At 40.1% G+C, this 18,978-nt stretch overlaps 1 protein-coding gene across 1 annotated transcript in view; it reads right to left on the bottom strand.

Annotated features, from left to right (window-relative positions):
- Window positions 1–18,978, bottom strand: part of LOC136866638 (nose resistant to fluoxetine protein 6) — a 165,300-nt gene that overhangs the window by 86,407 nt on the left and 59,915 nt on the right. The gene's annotated exons all lie outside the window — the stretch shown is intronic.

The following is an 18,978-nucleotide window of genomic DNA, read 5'->3' as shown; positions in this document are numbered from 1 at the left end:
TATTTTATTTTACGGACTTAATTGTTCTGTCATTATGACGCCCATTTTTGCTTTGGCAGTGTGCGTGCTGACACTCAGCGTATTAGTGTGGGACTTGAGTTACTAATGCGAGGTCGATTCGTCAGCCGGTAATATATTTTATTTTCAATTTTTGTCGTTCTTTCATTTTATACGTAGTTGAGTGTGGTCATTTGATAACTTTATTGGTAGTGTGTTGGTACAAACAATAAGTAGATGGATCTGTGATGGTAGTCATTGTTAAATAGGAAAGAATTCTATAAATTTGTTTTATTTTACTATGTGGACTTGTAATTTTATTAAGCGTAACGTAACCATTGATAACCTGAAAGTCGGTTTTATAATAATATTTTTCAAGTGATTTACCACTTTTTATTTAACTTCATTTTTTGGCATTTCTTCTAAATGCGTGATGAATAAGAGTTTCCTGCATTTCGCAGTTTTGTTCCTTCAGAACGATGTAACGTAAGATCCTCGCGGATTGTGTTGTTGTTGGTTCCTTCCCAACAGCTGTTTGGGGTGATGCACGTTTAGCATCGGGATTATTTTATAACTTAAGAGTGTCATGAAATGACAATCCATGGTGGAGTGTTTGTTTCAATTGTGAATGCTGCTGTTAACTGGTAGTGAACACCATGCTTTAGAATATTTCGCAACCTATCCAAAGCAACTGATAGCCAATTTGGTTCGATTAAGGGTCCATACGGCGGTGTTTCCGTACCCGACACGGTATTTGAATGGTGGATAACCTTAATTAAGTGTAAATCTGGAACTCTACTTGTTGAAGGTCAGATTTTCCACGGATCGTGTGGATTAATTCTCAGTTATCGTTTGGATCAATAGGTGCCCCATTTTTCAGGCTTTCTTTTCACTATTTCAGTTTCGCTGTCCACTAATTTATGAGATTTCTACCTTCTCCGATGAAAATTCTTCGATATTGTAAAAGAAAATATAGACGCAATGCAATGTGACTGCGTTTGAAACATTTAATAATAATTAATTTTTGATCAAGGATTTATATAAATAAATTTTTTGCGCAATTAATATTTCAATAAAATTTAGTAAGCACATATTTGCTCCTCATTTCAAGTAGTTAGTCTCTCTTCTGAACCCCATCGTTAGCCCAATATCGTGATCGAATCATTAAGAATGGCTCCAACGTGGTGGCTTAAGTCACTTAACAGAGAGGGCCTAAATGCATCAAGGGAAGAACTACGAGTCATGTTGGTTGACATCAGTAACATGATGACCAATTGTAGGATATATTACACGTTGGGCCTCAGTAAGAGTGGCGGCCCAATCGTGGAGCTTTGCTGTCACGATAACGATACGATGCCACCATAACGATTAGAGAATTATATATTGAAGAAAAATGTTAGGATAATATGAAATAATTTTGAGGCCTAAGCCACATTATAAACAATACAAGCGAATGAGGAGTATCGCTGAGCCACAGTTAAACGAATTATGCTCAATGAGAGTGCTAGATATGATCACGTTTAACGAGGAGCTTAACTACTTGGTAAATAATAATAATAATAATAATAATAATAATAATAATAATAATAATAATAATAATAATAATAATAATAATAATAATAATAATAATAACAGTCACAATGCATTTTAAGGAAACCAGTACTTATAGCTTTATTGAAGACTAACTCATAATAATACATTTTGGAAGTGGTAAAGCTGAATTACATTCATATTTTATGCGTTAACGTGTTCTTTAATTAATTAATTTATGGAAGCGAAACTGTTTAGGATATTTATCCAGACTAACTTATTAACTTCAGAATTTTATTTTATTAAACATTTTGTGATACAAGCCACATGAACTAAATTCTAATGAGGCAATTGTTGGAATGTTGTCAGTTAGGTATTAAATTATAATAGGTTTGTATGCGAAAACGAAGTAGATAGTGAATTCTTTCCATGGTAGTATGGAGTATTCTGGCTGCATTAACGGCCAACGTACTCATTCTTGTATTTTTGTGGTATTGTGAGATGGAGGATCAGGCGATGATGGATAGGCTAATGAAAATGATGAAGAAATGAATAGTAAGATAGACAGTTCGAGTAGTAAGTTGAGAGAGGACGTGAAAGCCCAGATAGATAGTTTGAGTAGTAATGTGAAAGATTAAAATTCAGATGGAGGACACGAAAGTCAAGAGTGAAAATAAGATGTAGAGTTTAAACAGTAAGACAAATGAGAACTTGGATTGTAAGATGGAGGATATGAAAGTTAGTAGTGAGTGTTTAGCGGGCAGTTTGAAAGACACTAGTGAGTAGTTACAGTCCAGTTTGAAAGACACTAGTGACGATTTAAAGAGTAGGATTGATGATACCCAGGCTAGTTGTAAAGAGTGTAGTGATGAGTTGAAGGTTGGACTAAAGAACACGGTTCATGAGACACATACTATTTGCACCGAAATTAAAGAGGAATTTAGGGGTGAGATAGGAAAACTCAACCAGCGTTTTGATAATAGCCAGGTGGAAATTAAGAATGAAATCGATAAACAGTTTGCGGAAGTGCAGGTCAATTTAAAGAATGATTTTGATAGGCAGTTTTTCAACATACATGACAGTTTGGAAACCGATATGGACATGAGTTTCGACGAAAGCCATGACATGTACAGTAGATTATGCCATAGTCCGGAGGAGGTGAGGAAGGAACCTGCCAAGCATTTAATGGAAAGCCAGGCAGCGCACAAACAGCTGATTGACAGCCAGGTCGAATTTAAGGTCGACATTACCCAACAGGTCGTAGAGATACGAAATTCCATTGATCAGGAGAAGGGGAAAACTCTAACCATAGTGAGATTTTATCAGCTGACATTAAGTCACTGGATAACAAGATAGACGGAATTAGCGGGGAACTGGATTGCAAATTATTATCAAACACTGAAACCATGGAGAAGAAACTACTGCAAATGAATGAAGAAGCAATTAGTAAACTCCAAGTTTCTAATGAGGATTCCGAAATTTTAATTAAGCACATCCAAGAAGAGTTAGTTGGAATCAGAAATGAACATACCCGGGGGATCAACGATAGGAGCAATAGCATGGAACAGGACCAAAGAGAAATTACGTTAGCCCAGGAGGAAGCGGATAAGAAGGTCGGGTTCATTAAGAGCGAGGTAAGCAGTTGGATTAGCAGCGTAGTTGATATGCAGTCCAAGGTGGACAAAGAATTGAACCAAACCTCGGCAGCTCTTAATTCGGACTTAAGTGCTCAATTGCCAAATGTCAGTCACGTGAATTACAACGGTCAGAGCTCGAATGTTGAGACCAGTCGATCTCAAGGCTCAGGGGTCACGAATGTTATCAACATGATTAGGCTACATGAGGATCAGCCTAAGATATTTAATGGAGGTCCACATACCACTCCAAAAGAATTTTTTAAGGATCTTAGGGAGTACATCCGGGACGCCAAGATTCCTGAAGAACGACACTTAAGGGTAGCTGAAAGATACCTAGAGGAGGCGCCGCTCTTATGGTTCAAAGGCTTTCGATATCACTTCGACACCTTTGATGAGTTCTAAAGGGCGTTTTTAAATGTTTTAGAGCACGGAAATTCAGCAGAGTCTAAGACTAGAACTATACTCACCGCCACCAAATGTTATCGACAAATTTGCGAACGAAGAGGTTAGGTGTACAAAGGGAACACACCCAAATCACCGACTAGATAAGATTTACTAAGGCAATGGATACAAATGTACTTTTCTACTGTCGGGCCGCAATCCTCTTCTACAGTACCCGTGAAAATTTAGGACCACATACAGAAATAATGAAATGTCACCTAGGGCCTGTAACATAAAATTATGCCACGAGACCTCTATAATTTGTTTTCTGAGTTCTTACATCTAACAGGATGTGTGTGCCCTGGTTTCATTGAGTTTTAACTGCTGGAGGGTCACACTAAAAATTCAAAATATTTTGTGTAGGCTTGCCCCTAGATTGGGGTTATTTTAGTGCAAATATAAAATTTCCGAAAAATTGAGCACCGTTTTCGTGTGGTTTTCTTCAAAGCAGCGCGAGGATGGTTGATTTTTCCTTGTTTTGTCATAGGTATCAGGGCGATAAATATCCGAGTCGGTAATGCATTCTTGGATGGCATTCTGTAGAGTGCAAGTGAAACCACCAGGGCAGATAAGACCGACGCCGATAGTTCGCCCTGAGACCTTGGGCCTTTCATGGCCAAAACAAGGAGAACTCGACCATGTTGGCACTGCTTTGAAAAATATAAACGCGAGAAAATACGGTGCAGCATTTTTCTGAATTTTCATCCCTCCACTGAATAGACTCCCTCCTATTGCTGAGTCTTAAAAAAAGCCTGTCTTGGTGGTAATACTTGGAACTAATTTGAGTATGCCTATACTGTACATTATGTTTCTGAACAATTTGAATTTTTGGTGTGACCCTCCAACAGTTAAAAATATATCTTCTAAAATATGAGCCGGCTTATATTCTATTAGATGTAAGAGCTATGAAAACAAATTACATAGGTCTCGTGGCACAGTTTTAGGATCTGGATGACAATCTATTATTTCTTTATGTGGCCAAAGCTTTTGATCGGTTTTGTACGTAGATGCTTCTAAAGCATTGTGGCGCTGCCACTTATTTACTGGGTGGCCGATTACCTCTCGGTGTTGCGCCGTACCAACTCACGCGAGCAGTTTCAGGAATGTGTCTTACAATCGATATCCGCGAAGTGTGATAATGGTGTAACTTCAAATACGATGGAAAGATCAGCTGTACTTGCTCCTTCTTGTACCAATTTTTCTGCCCATAGCGGTAATAATACATGCATGTGAGCGTCCATATTGAGGTATAGAAGGCCTCCGCGACTTCATTTTAACGGTGCGAGTCCGGGTCTCCAGAACGGGCGATTCGCCGATTTGCGCTTCCCACCTTCGCGCCACTACGAGACAACTCATCGGAGACGAAATGGGCTGCCATTGCTACCATCTCATTTACTGTGTCTGCAGTGTGAAAAGGACGAGCATCAGCGAATTGAGATCCTTGGGTTCTATGTGCCCGATGGATTTCCATGGGTCGCTCCCCTTATATAAAGGTGGCGGGCAAGTGCGGGACAGTCCAGTTCAGTTTGTGTTCAGTGAGTGGGCGATTGCCATCGATCGTGTCGTTGAGGAATGCCAGCGACACAGTGCTGAGAGGTGTGTACCGCCGAATATTGGATCAGCGTGCTACAGAGTCAGTGGAGATATGTGAGTAGACAACGAGGAAGTACAGTGCAGAAGGGTGACTACAGTGAGAATGCGAATCGAGTCCCGTTGGTCGAAATATTTTCTCCATCGGAATGTTGAGCGGCAGGGTAGGAGAGGTGGGGGTATACTATTTCTAATCACTACATTGCGTGCCAAGAGCCTGGATTAAATTCCAAACCTCTCCGCAGTGGTTCTATGACGCTGTTGATGGTGATGTTTCGTCGGATGGATATGTTAAGCCTTAAGTAGACCACTCTGTGTTATTAGAGAGGAGTAGGCTATGTGCCGGCACCGGGTTTCACCCTCTCTCTTCTTACTATTGTATAACAAGTCATTTATTCCAACTCATTAACTACTCTGATGAGGTTGACGTCTGGAAGGGCATCCGGTCATAAAATCCCGCCACGACAGATGCATCTCTCCTCATATCCGACCCCGTAGAGAAACGGGACGAGGGTTGGTTAAACTTTTATTAATTAACAATTCTTTAACACTTTTCTTTTAGGATGATGATGTACTTAATTTAATATTGGGATCTTAAATCCACTACCACTAGATTCTACGTATTATTTGGCCATCTGTTCTAGTCTAAAATCTTCAGTCCATAAATAATTCGATGGTCAATACGATTCTCTTAAGGGCTCAGGTGACTCCCAACGATCTGTTGACGTTCAAGTCATAAGCAGCGTAATCACTTAAAGAGCAGGTCTTGCGTTCGAGGCTCGGAAGCTACACCTTCCTGAATCATATGAAACTACTCACGGCTCTCAATGGAAGTTGACGTTTCAACCTTCAGTCATTATTGTTGCTGCTTTCAGGAAAAAATTAATATCTTTCACGATGGTTTTCCTATTCTTTGCTCTTCAGGCACAACTGTTAGATGACAGGGCCATACGAGTTGACACCACTACACATTATTGCGTTCACAACGGTCATCAACCCAGATGATTGGTTCTGTTGATTTATTTATTGGTTTAATAACATGTTTTTCGCATCTTCCTTTTGATCCTCAAACAGCGTCGCCATATTTCCGGTGTACCGGGCGAGTTGGTCGTGCGCGTAGAGGCGCGCGGCTGTGAGCTTGCATCCGGGAGATAGTAGCTCCGAATCCCACTATCGGCAGCCTTGAAAATGGTTTTCCGTGGTTTCCCATTTTCACAAAAGGAAAATGCTGGGGCTGTACCTTAATTAAGGCCACGGCCGCTTCCTTCCAACTCCTAGGCCTTTCCTATCCCATCGTCGCCATAAGACCTATCTGTGTCGGCACGACGTAAAGCCCCTAGCAAAAAAAATATTTCCGGCGTATAAATTGCGTCGTGGGGTCATTAATGGCACCGGGTATATACAGGCGAATGTCACTGTTCTTTGAAATTTCTTGATTACACCATTATTGTTAGGTTATTTTCTGTGATGTGTTTCTTACATAATTTCCACATATAGTGCCTTCTTAACAAAGACAGTATTTATAAACGATTATTTACAACAATTACATCACTAAGTCTAACTCAAACGTAATAAGAAATTTAAGGGCTTTATGTAAAGGAGATCAGCATAAATTGAATGAAGTCTATTTCACGGAAGAGGCAAAGCTTACAGTTTTGAAAAATTAGGAATTTCATTCGTGTTATTCATACAGTCGCATTTCACGGCACTTCCATTAGCACTACAAATTTCCATCTGTACATTCTTGGCAAATCACCATTATACCTGTTTCTGGCATATACAGCTCATGATTCACTACATAGCGACCGCAAAGTTTCTTGTGAATTGGTGAACTCTTCTCATTTGAGTCAATCTCTTCCTCAGACGCAGAATCATGTATAGAATTAACACTCCAGTGGTCGCGCGGATCACAATAGTGATCCAGCCGTTTAGTTTCTTTCGCTCCTGATTTGTGGTATTGCTGTTGACCTAGAGCATCTGTGTACCTTCCTCGCACCCCATCCTCTCTCTGATAACGCAGTAGTCTGCTAACCTTGACTGATGGTTATTGCGTTATAAAGCAATTTTTTCTTGTGGATCACAACTGTGTTCCGTGTGACCACTGACGTCTTTTCTTCGCGCAACCACTGGAGTGTTAAAATCAGGAACGTCATCATCACGACCACTTTGCTCACTATTATCAGCATCCTCGTCAAGGAAAATGTTTAATTCATTTTCAATAATTTCCGAAAACTTAGAGTCTAGAACTGAAACATGAGTTTCTATGACAGACGCCATTACATAACCTACCCACAGACTCCTTCATTCACTCACAAAACTTATTAAATGAACGAACACCCATGACAACATTTTCAACATAAACTGCGTCGTGGGGTCGAATGTGGCACCACTAACGATTATCTAACTGTTACGAAACGAACTAAACTGAGAAGAACCTTGCTAGCCTGACAAAAGTTAAACGACGAAAAGGCGGGAAGGCACAGCGACTACGAACAATAGCACACGAAACTATTACCTGTTATAAGAGCAAGTCAGTTCAGCGGTATCATAAATGATCCCCTTATCAGCGTTTGGTTTCACAAATAGATTATAATATCACCATTCCCGTAGTCTTATCTGGAAGTGACCAAGAATCTGAAGAACCCTTGAAAAAAGAGCGCTTATGTATATCACCGACTGAGTGCGCCAAAACTTTGAATTGCAAGTATGTTACGCCCCTCAAGACTTCAGTTGGTATAGTAATTGATGTTATGTAATGAGAGGAAGCAGTGATATGCCTGTTCTGTTTTGGTGTGAAGTAGAGAAATACTCCCATGCGAAATTCCATTGACCTAACTTAGTGAATAAACAACTTAACAGTGTAAGAGCAGTGTGAGTATGCGAACCCCAAACACTGAAGTTTAAATATTGAACCCGACAGGGGCATGATCCAAGGACCTTGGGTTGATATCGATCTCCGTAATTACGCACGCAATGCTATTAAAGGGAAAGAATGCTGAAAATGATTAATATTCATATCATTAATGGAGGTCATACTGAAACTAATTAATATTCATACCATTGAGAGAGATAAATTGTGTCTTTTAAAATTATTCTACAAGATTTCTTTGTCTGCGACTTATTGCGCGGTATTATCCTTTGTGTAGCGGGGGCCCCGCAGATGAAGCCAAGCCAACTTAGACCCGGGAGGGGTTATGAATGGGGATTCCCTGTGACATCACTCTAGAGAAGACATCCCTCCTCAAGACTCACAGAATGAGGGGAAACTAACTTTTTCGAAACGAAATATAGGAGCCATCTTGGAGTGGGACTGGCCAACTTATTTACCTACGATCTAGAAAATTAATGAAACTCGAATTAGGGGCTCATCTCCCGATTTAAAAGGGATAAATGTTACTGGGACATTTATTTAGAGTGTTTAATGTCCTCTTCCGTGATAACTTTCAGCAGAAGAAAGAATACTGTGTTGTTTCTGCGTGGAAAAGTACTGAGGCCATCTGGTTATTCTCATGACACGTCCTCGACGGAGGGACTTCACCCCGTGTGGTAGGGGAAGCAGAACAGATTTTAATTAATTTAAAGAGATTCACCGAAGGATAATTGAGTGGTTATGTCTCAATCGCACCAACTAGATACTGGTCACCGATCACCCGTACTGTTATACCTCGAGTACGCCGGGAATAGGCGCTACGCAAATTAGTGGAAGAGGTATCGCTCCCTAGTAAATACTACTGCAGGAAGGGACAAGCGTCAGTCGGGGTTAGAGGCTTATCGGCGGCGAAGCTACGCTCGGTTAAGCCCTCGTTAGTTCTTTGTTCATGTGAAGTTAACTCCTAATTTTAGTGAAATAATACAGTTCGCATAAACAGTGTATAATTTGATCCCTGTGACGGATGTGTTAATTTTTTAGGAAACCGTGATGTGTAAAATAATATTATTATCATTACGGTAGTATAATAATCTGACGTAGCAGTAGACTGAATAGGAAAACCGAGAGATAGAGGAGATTCGGTACTGAACCGCGGGCTACGTAATAGCTTACGAGATTGTGACCGGACGTTCACAGTGATCGCCGTTAACCGAAGTGTGAATTAAACAGTGACGTTGTGTGTGCACAGGATTAGCGGCCAAGGACTCCACCAGCATCGAACAATGGACCTTCAACTCCAAGATGGAATGGAAACTGAAGTAACCACCGTGGTGCCCATGGAGGAGGAGTAAGCTCAGGATGGACCTCCTGAGTTGGCGCAGGTGTCATCATCATGTGATAGAGATGAGTACAAAATTCTAATATCTGGCATGCATAGAAGGGATGGGAATATTTGTTGTAAACTGACGCTATAAGAGACTAAATATGTAGTTCTATTGAATTAGAGCGCCGGAATGGGCGCGTAATTATTAATCCTTAGTTTAGGAAACCGACAACAGGTCTGGGTAATTGAGTGTAAATAATTTAGGGAATATATACTCTAGCTTTGCATAGGATAGAGATTCATTCGATTATTTCTTTCTTGGGAGATTCTGTTTGTTTATTTGCGTCAGAAGACCAGGAATAATTAGTTTATGGGAGTGCAGTGAGAGTAGTTATTAGAGTATTCATTAATTTGATAAGTGTATGGTATATGAAACGGTAAGTGCTATAGTACGTAAGGCATGCAGCTGCGAGATTCAACGGCCGGACTGACAGCCACGACAAAGACTCCACCCTTTGAAATACTTAGATAGGAAGTGATAAGTTTAAATTGATTCTGTGATTAAATATAGCAGGAAGTGATCATAATAAGTGTGTTAAACATCGATTCGTGTGAAAATTAATTAATTAATTAATGCATGTATTGCCGTGTGACGATAAAGTAGCCATGTGCCGACCATCGATTAATTAGTAGTCAGTAATCAGATGTTAATTGCCGCGCGAGTGCTTAATTGTGTTGTAATTGCTGTATAGATTCCGCGCGAGGACCATGTATAAGCAAGGTAGCGGGTAAGCTATGTAGAACGACAATAATAATAATAATAATAATAATAATAATAATAATAATAATAATAATAATAACAATCAGGCAAAGATTACCATTATGATACGGGAGTCACGTTGTATAAAATGATATGATACTGCTGGGTAGATATGTATTTAATTCAAAGTGATTTGCGCGAGTCTGGTAAGGCCGCAGGATATTGGAGATGTACTTACGAGTGAAATGTTACGGTTCCCTTTGGAAAGGGAAGGTTGTGTGGGTGTTGACCCCTTGAGGGCGGTCAACCGCCGTCTGGCCTTGGCCCAGTGTGTTTCTTTTTTTGTTTGAATGTCCCGTAAGCGAGGAAGGAGGGACTTGGCTGTGGAAATGAATTTGGTTTCTTTCAACGGAAAAAATAATGTGATTTACCTAACACAGCAGAACAGTGTATTAATTAACAAGCGACCCGCCGATAATGGTAATGTTTGCCAATGAATCGTTGTTAATTGTGCGAGTATAATTAGATAGGGATTACAGGACCCTGCCTTCATGGCAAGAGGTTGTTAGTTCGATGCTCAACGTAGGCATTGGAGGCCTACAACGTCAGAAGAAAGATCAAGTGCCTTTTATGTACTTTTCTTGCATATCATGTACCATTTATGTGTTTCTTTATGTCATGTGTGGTTGTACATAAGGCCAGTGGTGGTTCTGTCCATCAGCTTGGCGATATCCAGGATAGCGAGGGTCGGGTTCGAACCCAGATGTTGTATCATATGTGTGTATTTATTTTACGTCATTTCATTGGGAAATCTAGGTCTTTATTAGAATAGGGATTGCTCAGATGTGTTGTCGGACGCATGTTAGTTTTATGTGTTAGCGATAATATAGCCTCAGTGTTATGATAAAATTACCATTCGCTTTATGTCACGATATATCGCTTCGCGATAACGTACTCGTTTCTATCACGTATAACGGACTGACGTCCGCCAAACAAACCACAACAAACATTTGTAAATTTTAATGTAATTCATTAGGGTATTTCATGCGTCATTTTCCCATCATCATTAAGGTTCAATAAACCGGTTTGTGAGTTTTATAATTTAATTCGTATGTGTTCTCATTTTAGCTATATGCCCCGCTTCTCCTCCCTTGTACGCCTCTAAGTTGATTTTAGTTTAGCGCCTATTTATTTCATACTTCTTGACCCGTCAGCGACCTTGTAGATTCACGCCGGTGCTATATAGAGGGTGGGGCGGGTGCATATACAAAATGGCGCCCAACGTGGGGCGTGTTTTACTGTTAAATAGGCGCGTATATTTATTCTACCTGACATTTACACGTTGTGCACCATACAAAATGGCGCGTCCAACGTGTGGCGAGATAAAAGGGCGTAAGTGAACTGTGGGGCTCGATATGTCCGTAAATAAGGGCTACCAAGATTTAGGAAATTTAACGCCATATAAAATGACATCCAATGTGTGGCATATAAATGACGCTCCAGGTGGGACATATTTTACGGTTTAATAGGCGTATTTTAATGTTTAATAGGCGCATAATTATCCCACCTATTGCACAACAACAATGCGAAGATAGGGGCGTGTTGTGTTGTTTAATAGGCAAGGTATACTTGTGCGGCTTCCAAGAGTGGGCACGATTATTTTGGTAACCCGTGCATACTTCTGCTGACTTTTCCACGTGAAGCCCAGTTTATTATAGTTGAATAGGTGATACCGTGATGTCAATCTTAAATCGTTTTATGAATGAGAACACAGTCATGGTCCAATGAAATGGGCAGAGCCATGATATTCGCGCAAGCAGGGGCGTATCCAAAATTCAAAGGGATTAGTTCGAATCCCGGGAAACAATGAAATGAATTTCCCATAAGTGAGGTTCGAAGTGAATAGTGGCTCTTTCTTAGTGCATATCTATTCACGGATATTAGCCAGCGGTGCGTGTTTCGTCACCAAACAACCTGCTATTAGGAAATATATTTTACGTTAGTATAACCGTGGATGAGAAGAGGTAACCTCACGCCCACTTTTCTTTTTCGATTGGCAGTAGGTTGATTTCATGGGTTCAGTTTGAGATTCTGATGACTTTGTGTGTTTGAAGGACCTCAATGCTGAAGGCATGGGTTGATTTACTGGCACTATACCACTTGTGTTGGTATTTAAAATCGAGCCCAATTTTAGAATTATAGGTCAACCGGCAGTTTTATTAACTGAATTTTAGGGCTACTATTATGATTATTTTCGGAAATTTTCCGTTGCCTTCTCATATAAATTTCATGAACCTTAATGATGTAAGGCAGTCAGGCAGCTTCAATCATACAGTTTTGAGGCTTAATTTGCAATAATGATTAAGGTAAACATTGGTGAAGCTGAAGGAACGTAAAGTTTGGATAGAGGAATCTCTTCTTTTAAATTAAATAATAATAACATGTTGTTGTGGGTTGTTGACACCAACGTTAGCGACGGGGGTCCTGTCATCTCAAAGGATAGCGACATGGATAGTGAAGCCATGCCGGCTTTGATGGAGGAGATTATGGTCGGCGTGAAAGACGATTTAAAGAGAAGTGTTGAGGAAAACAGTGCGCAGATTAGGGAGATGAAGAGTAGCGTGAAGGACGCCTTTAAATCACTCGAGAATACAATAGTTCGGAGTTATGCGCAGATTAGGGACAGCGTGAAGGACGCCGTTAAATCACTCGAGAATACAATGGAGCGGCAGTCTGCAGATATGAGGGAAACGAGTAGTGGGATAAGAAGGCTCACAGAGGAACGGAGACAGGACAGATTAAAAGGGTTCGGAGTTAAATCGAAAGTGCAAATAGATCAGAATAGTTCAGAGAGTAGTGAAGTGATGAACAGTACAAATGACTCTGAGGATAAGTTTACAAATCTTGAGGATAAGGCAGAAGAAAAACGAACAGAGATAGAGGCAGTGAATGAAAGGAAAGTCGATGGAATAGTTGAGCGCGATGATCAGGTTGAAACCAGTATCACGCGAGACAATATCCACCTAAAGGACGAAATCAGGATCGTCAAGGGAAAAATGGAGAACATGGAAGACGAGATGAAAGCTGAGGATGGAGCAGAAAGGAAGAGATCGTCAAGCCCATACAAGAGACGACAACGCAACAAGCAACGTCGAGTTAAGTATGGATGGCTTCCCAGTCAAAGAGGGACATGTATAAGAAGAAGACGTCGGGACACCAGAGGTTTGAAGCTACAGCATGTGAACTGGAGAGACGAGATGAGAGATGAACGAGTTCTGAAACCCAAACGCTACGTAGAACAATTGAAACGTAAACGAGGAAGCAAGGAGAAGCGGCATGTTGCCATGTTGCAATTATCAAGAAGAAGTGGAAGTCTTGAGTTCGTAGCACGTGGGGACTCAAGCCGGAAGAACCTGAAGGTTACTGACGAGAGTACAGAGGATCCAGGAGGATGTTCCGACGACCGAAGGCAGACCTAATTTATCGACGGTCATCTTATGTATGTAAATATTTGTAAATATTATCATCCAGGCGCAGCAGATGAATTACATTAATTACCCGAACGTGACAGGACTTAGGAGAAGTGGACAATGCTGAAGAACTTGGGGCAACGGAAGAAGAAGACGATGAGGAAGACGGAGAAGAGGATCGACGTGACGTGTCGGATGAAGAGTCGGGACCAAATGAGGAAGCCGAAGAAGTCAATTGTTTGGAGAATTTGTTTTCACAGAGAGATCTTGGGGATGAAGGATGTCCAGAATGTCAGTACTTGGAGAACTACAGAGAAGCATTGTGTCAGATAGCATATTATTTGGAAAGAGAGAACCAGGAACTTCGCCAGAAAGCAAAGGTTTGGAAACAGTTGTGAATCGATATTGTCAACTGAATATTTAGCGACGAAATGTGTCCAGTGCCTGTACCCATTTCTTCTCGGGGAGAGGGGAATATGAACCCGACAGGGGCATGATCCAAGGACCTTGGGTTGATATCGATCTCCGTAATTACGCACGCAATGCTATTAAAGGGAAAGAATGCTGAAAATGATTAATATTCATATCATTAATGGAGGTCATACTGAAACTAATTAATATTCATACCATTGAGAGTGATAAATTGTGTCTTTTAAAATTATTCTACAAGATTTCTTTGTCTGCGACTTATTGCGCGGTATTATCCTTTGTGTAGCGGGGGCCCCGCAGATGAAGCCAAGCCAACTTAGACCCGAGAGGGGTTATGAATGGGGATTCCCTGTGACATCACTCGAGAGAAGACATCCCTCCTCAAGACTCACAGAATGAGGGGAAACTAACTTTTTCGAAACGAAATATAGGAGCCATCTTGGACTCGGACTGGCCAACTTAATTACCTACGATCTAGAAAATTAATGAAACTCGAATTAGGGGCTCATCTCCCGATTTAAAAGGGATAAATGTTACTGGGACATTTATTTAGAGTGTTTAATGTCCTCTTCCGTGATAACATTCAGCAGAAGAAAGAATACTGTGTTGTTTCTGCGTGGAAAAGTACTGAGGCCATCTGGTTATTCTCATGACACGTCTTCGACGGAGGGACTTCACCCCGTGTGGTAGGGGAAGCAGAACAGATTTTAAATAATTTAAAGAGATTCACCGAAGGATAATTGAGTGGTTATGTCTCAATCGCACCAACTAGATACTGGTCACCGATCACCCGTACTGTTATACCTCGAGTACGCCGGGAATAGGCGCTACGCAAATTAGTGGAAGGGGTATCGCTCCCTAGTAAATACTACTGCAGGAGGGGACAAGCGTCAGTCGGGGTTAGAGGCTTATCGGCGGCGAAGCTACGCTCGGTTAAGCCCTCGTTAGTTCTTTGTTCATGTGAAGTTAACTCCTAATTTTAGTGAAATAATACAGTTCGCATAAACAGTGTATAATTTGATCCCTGTGACGGATGTGTTAATTTTTTAGGAAACCGTGATGTGTAAAATAATATTATTATCATTACGGTAGTATAATAATCTGACGTAGCAGCAGACTGAATAGGAAAACCGAGAGATAGAGGAGATTCGGTACTGAACCGCGGGCTACGTAATAGCTTACGAGATTGTGACCGGACGTTCACAGTGATCGCCGTTAACCGAAGTGTGAATTAAACAGTGACGTTGTGTGTGCACAGGATTAGCGGCCAAGGACTCCACCAGCATCGAACAATGGACCTTCAACTCCAAGATGGAATGGAAACTGAAGTAACCACCGTGGTGCCCATGGAGGAGGAGTAAGCTCAGGATGGACCTCCTGAGTTGGCGCAGGTGTCATCATCATGTGATAGAGATGAGTACAAAATTCTAATATCTGGCATGCATAGAAGGGATGGGAATATTTGTTGTAAACTGACGCTATAAGAGACTAAAGATGTAGTTCTATAGAAACAGAGCGCCGGAATGGGCGCGTAATTATTAATCCTTAGTTTAGGAAACCGACAACAGGTCTGAGTAATTGAGTGTAAATAATTTAGGGAATATATACTCTAGCTTTGCATAGGATAGAGATTCATTCGATTATTTCTTTCTTGGGAGATTCTGTTTGTTTATTTGCGTCAGAAGACCAGGAATAATTAGTTTATGGGAGTGCAGTGAGAGTAGTTATTAGAGTATTCATTAATTTGATAAGTGTATGGTATATGAAACGGTAAGTGCTATAGTACGTAAGGCATGCAGCTGCGAGATTCAACGGCCGGACTGACAGCCACGACAAAGACTCCACCCTTTGAAATACTTAGATAGGAAGTGATAAGTTCAAATTGATTCTGTGATTAAATATAGCAGGAAGTGATCATAATAAGTGTGTTAAACATCGATTCGTGTGAAAATTAATTAATGCATGTATTGCCGTGTGACGATAAAGTAGCCATGTGCCGACCATCGATTAATTAGTAGTCAGTAATCAGATGTTAACTGCCGCGCGAGTGCTAAATTGTGTTGTAATTGCTGTATAGATTCCGCGCGAGGACCATGTATAAGCATGGTAGCGGGTAAGCTATGTAGAACGACAATAATAATAATAATAATAATAATAATAATAATAATAATAATAATAATAATAATAATAATAATAATAATAATAACAATGAGGCAAAGATTACCATTATGATACGGGAGTCACGTTGTATAAAATGATATGATACTGCTGGGTAGATATGTATTTAATTCAAAGTGATTTGCGCGAGTCTGGTAAGGCCGCAGGATATTGGAGATGTACTTACGAGTGAAATGTTACGGTTCCCTTTGGAAAGGGAAGGTTGTGTGGGTGTTGACCTCTTGAGGGCGGTCAACCGCCGTCTGGCCTTGGCCCAGTGTGTTTCTTTTTTTTGTTTGAATGTCCCGTAAGCGAGGAAGGAGGGACTTGGCTGTGAAAATGAATTTGGTTTCTTTCAACGGCAAAAATAATGTGATTTACCTAACACAGCAGAACAGTGTATTAATTAACAAGCGACCCGCCGATAATGGTTATGTTTGCCGATGAATCGTTGTTAATTGTGCGAGTATAATTAGATAGGGATTACAGGACCCTGCCTTCATCGCAAGAGGTTGTCAGTTCGATGCTCAACGTAGGCATTGGAGGCCTACAACGTCAGAAGAAAGATCAAGTGCCTTTTATGTACTTTTCATGCATATCATGTACCATTTATGTGTTTCTTTATGTCATGTGTGCTTGTACATATGGCCAGTGGTGGTTCTGTCCATCAGCTTGGCGATATCCAGGATAGCGAGGGTCGGGTTCGAACCCAGATGTTGTATCATATGTGTGTATTTATTTTACGTCATTTCATTGGGAAATCTAGGTCTTTATTAGAATAGAGATTGCTCAGATGTGTTGTCGGACGCATGTTAGTTTTATGTGTTAGCGATAATATAGCCTCAGTGTTATGATAAAATTACCATTCGCTTTATGTCACGATACATCGCTTCGCGATAACGTACTCGTTTCTATCACGTATAACGGACTGACGTCCGCCAAACAAACCACAACAAACACTTGTAAATTTTAATGTAATTCATTAGGGTATTTCATGCGTCATTTTCCCATCATCATTAAGGTTCAATAAACCGGTTTGTGAGTTTTATAATTTAATTCGTATGTGTTCTCATTTTAACTATATGCCCCGCTTCTCCTCCCTTGTACGCCTCTAAGTTGATTTTAGTTTAGCGCCTATTTATTTCATACTTCTTGACCCGTCAGCGACCCTGTAGATTCCACGCCGGTGCCATATATGGGGGGGGGGGCCGGTGCAATATAATGAGCCGAAACATTTTAAAATTTATTTTAATATATTGATGTTAATAACCTGGCATTATATCAAATTTATCGCAAAAAGATTTATGTTCGTTATACATTGTAGCCAATACATAAAATAAAAAAGGAAATGGTTACAAAAGAAGGTTCTAAAATATACTTTTCAGAAATGTTATTTTTCATACATTACAGCGAATGTAGTTATTGCAGATAATCACTCTATTACTGACATATTGGCCTATTATAAACACCACAGAAAACTTTGGTTTTGCGGTCTTTACTTTTCGGACCGGCATAGCATCTTTCTTGAGATCCAGAAGACACCTGAGTTGGAGCTCTCACTGGAACTTCCTTGCCTAGCTGCTGTGCAAGAACTGTCTTGATAGATATAGGGAGAGTTTTAATAAGAAATTCTTTCTCCACCAATGGAACCGTCAACTTCTCTCCTAATGACAATAAAAACACGTCTAGGTTTGCTGAAATTTGACCTGCACATGTTAGGTTGTGGTGAAAGATAATGTAGCCACTTAGACAAGCTCCATTCAGCAGAGAGTTTTTTCTTACAAATGTTTGTAACCACTGTCTTCTTGTATTACAGTATTATGTCGTGAAACAATGAACACAATTAAATCGGAAATGGTTAAATATGTGATATATATTGTCCCCTTCTCCGGGGTCGCTCAGTCGGCGGAGCGAGAGTCCCAAAAGGGTGGACCGTTCGCAGGGCCGATTATGCTATTAAGGGACAACTTCATAGAATTTATATTTTCAGGACCCTTGGTGACTGGATAGGTGACACAATATAAATGAAAATCAGGGCAAAATAACAACAACGTTTATTAAAAACATAATGAAAACTCAGTCTGGACAAATGCATGAAAGAAAAAAAAAATTTTTAAATACAATGTGATTTTTGCAATAAAAGGAATATCTCAATCTTTAATGGCTTGTGAATAAATGAATACGACTGTAAGTCCTCGCATGCTTCTGGAGTTAGGTTCCATTGCTTCTCCAATGAAACTCCACCTAAGATTTTACTCTGTAACATCGAATGAATCACTAAATTAGCAAAGCTGTCATTTCCCGTTATAACTCATGTTTAGTCATTTACAGGTAAAATAATTTCATACATTTTGAAGAACAATTACTATTAACTCAGCATTTACTTGTTCAAGAAAATTCCTTGAACATTCATTTCACTCTACCTGTGAAAAATCCTCTAACTCATTTTGTCATCATAAAATTCCTTTACAATTTCATTTTAGCGTTTGGAAATATTTTTACAATTTCTTTGGCATAACTCCCTCTCTCTCGTAGACTACGCTTGACTGTATTCTTTCCTTACTCTATTTAACCTTTCTAAATTACCTAGCATTTCATGGATGGATAGAGCATCATGTGATCCTACACGGAATCAACAACAACAACAACAATGCATCACAGTCACAAAAAAAATATACAAGATAAGTTTCCTTGGAATGATAAAAGTAAATGACACCAAATAACCCAATTCTACCAACTGGTTATAAGTACATTTTTATCACACAATGAATCTG

Source organism: Anabrus simplex, chromosome 3 (assembly GCF_040414725.1).
Source record: "Anabrus simplex isolate iqAnaSimp1 chromosome 3, ASM4041472v1, whole genome shotgun sequence".
NCBI lineage: Eukaryota > Metazoa > Arthropoda > Insecta > Orthoptera > Tettigoniidae > Anabrus > Anabrus simplex.
The sequence above is the reverse complement of the archived record's forward strand: the minus strand, read 5'-3'. Positions and strand labels throughout refer to the sequence as shown.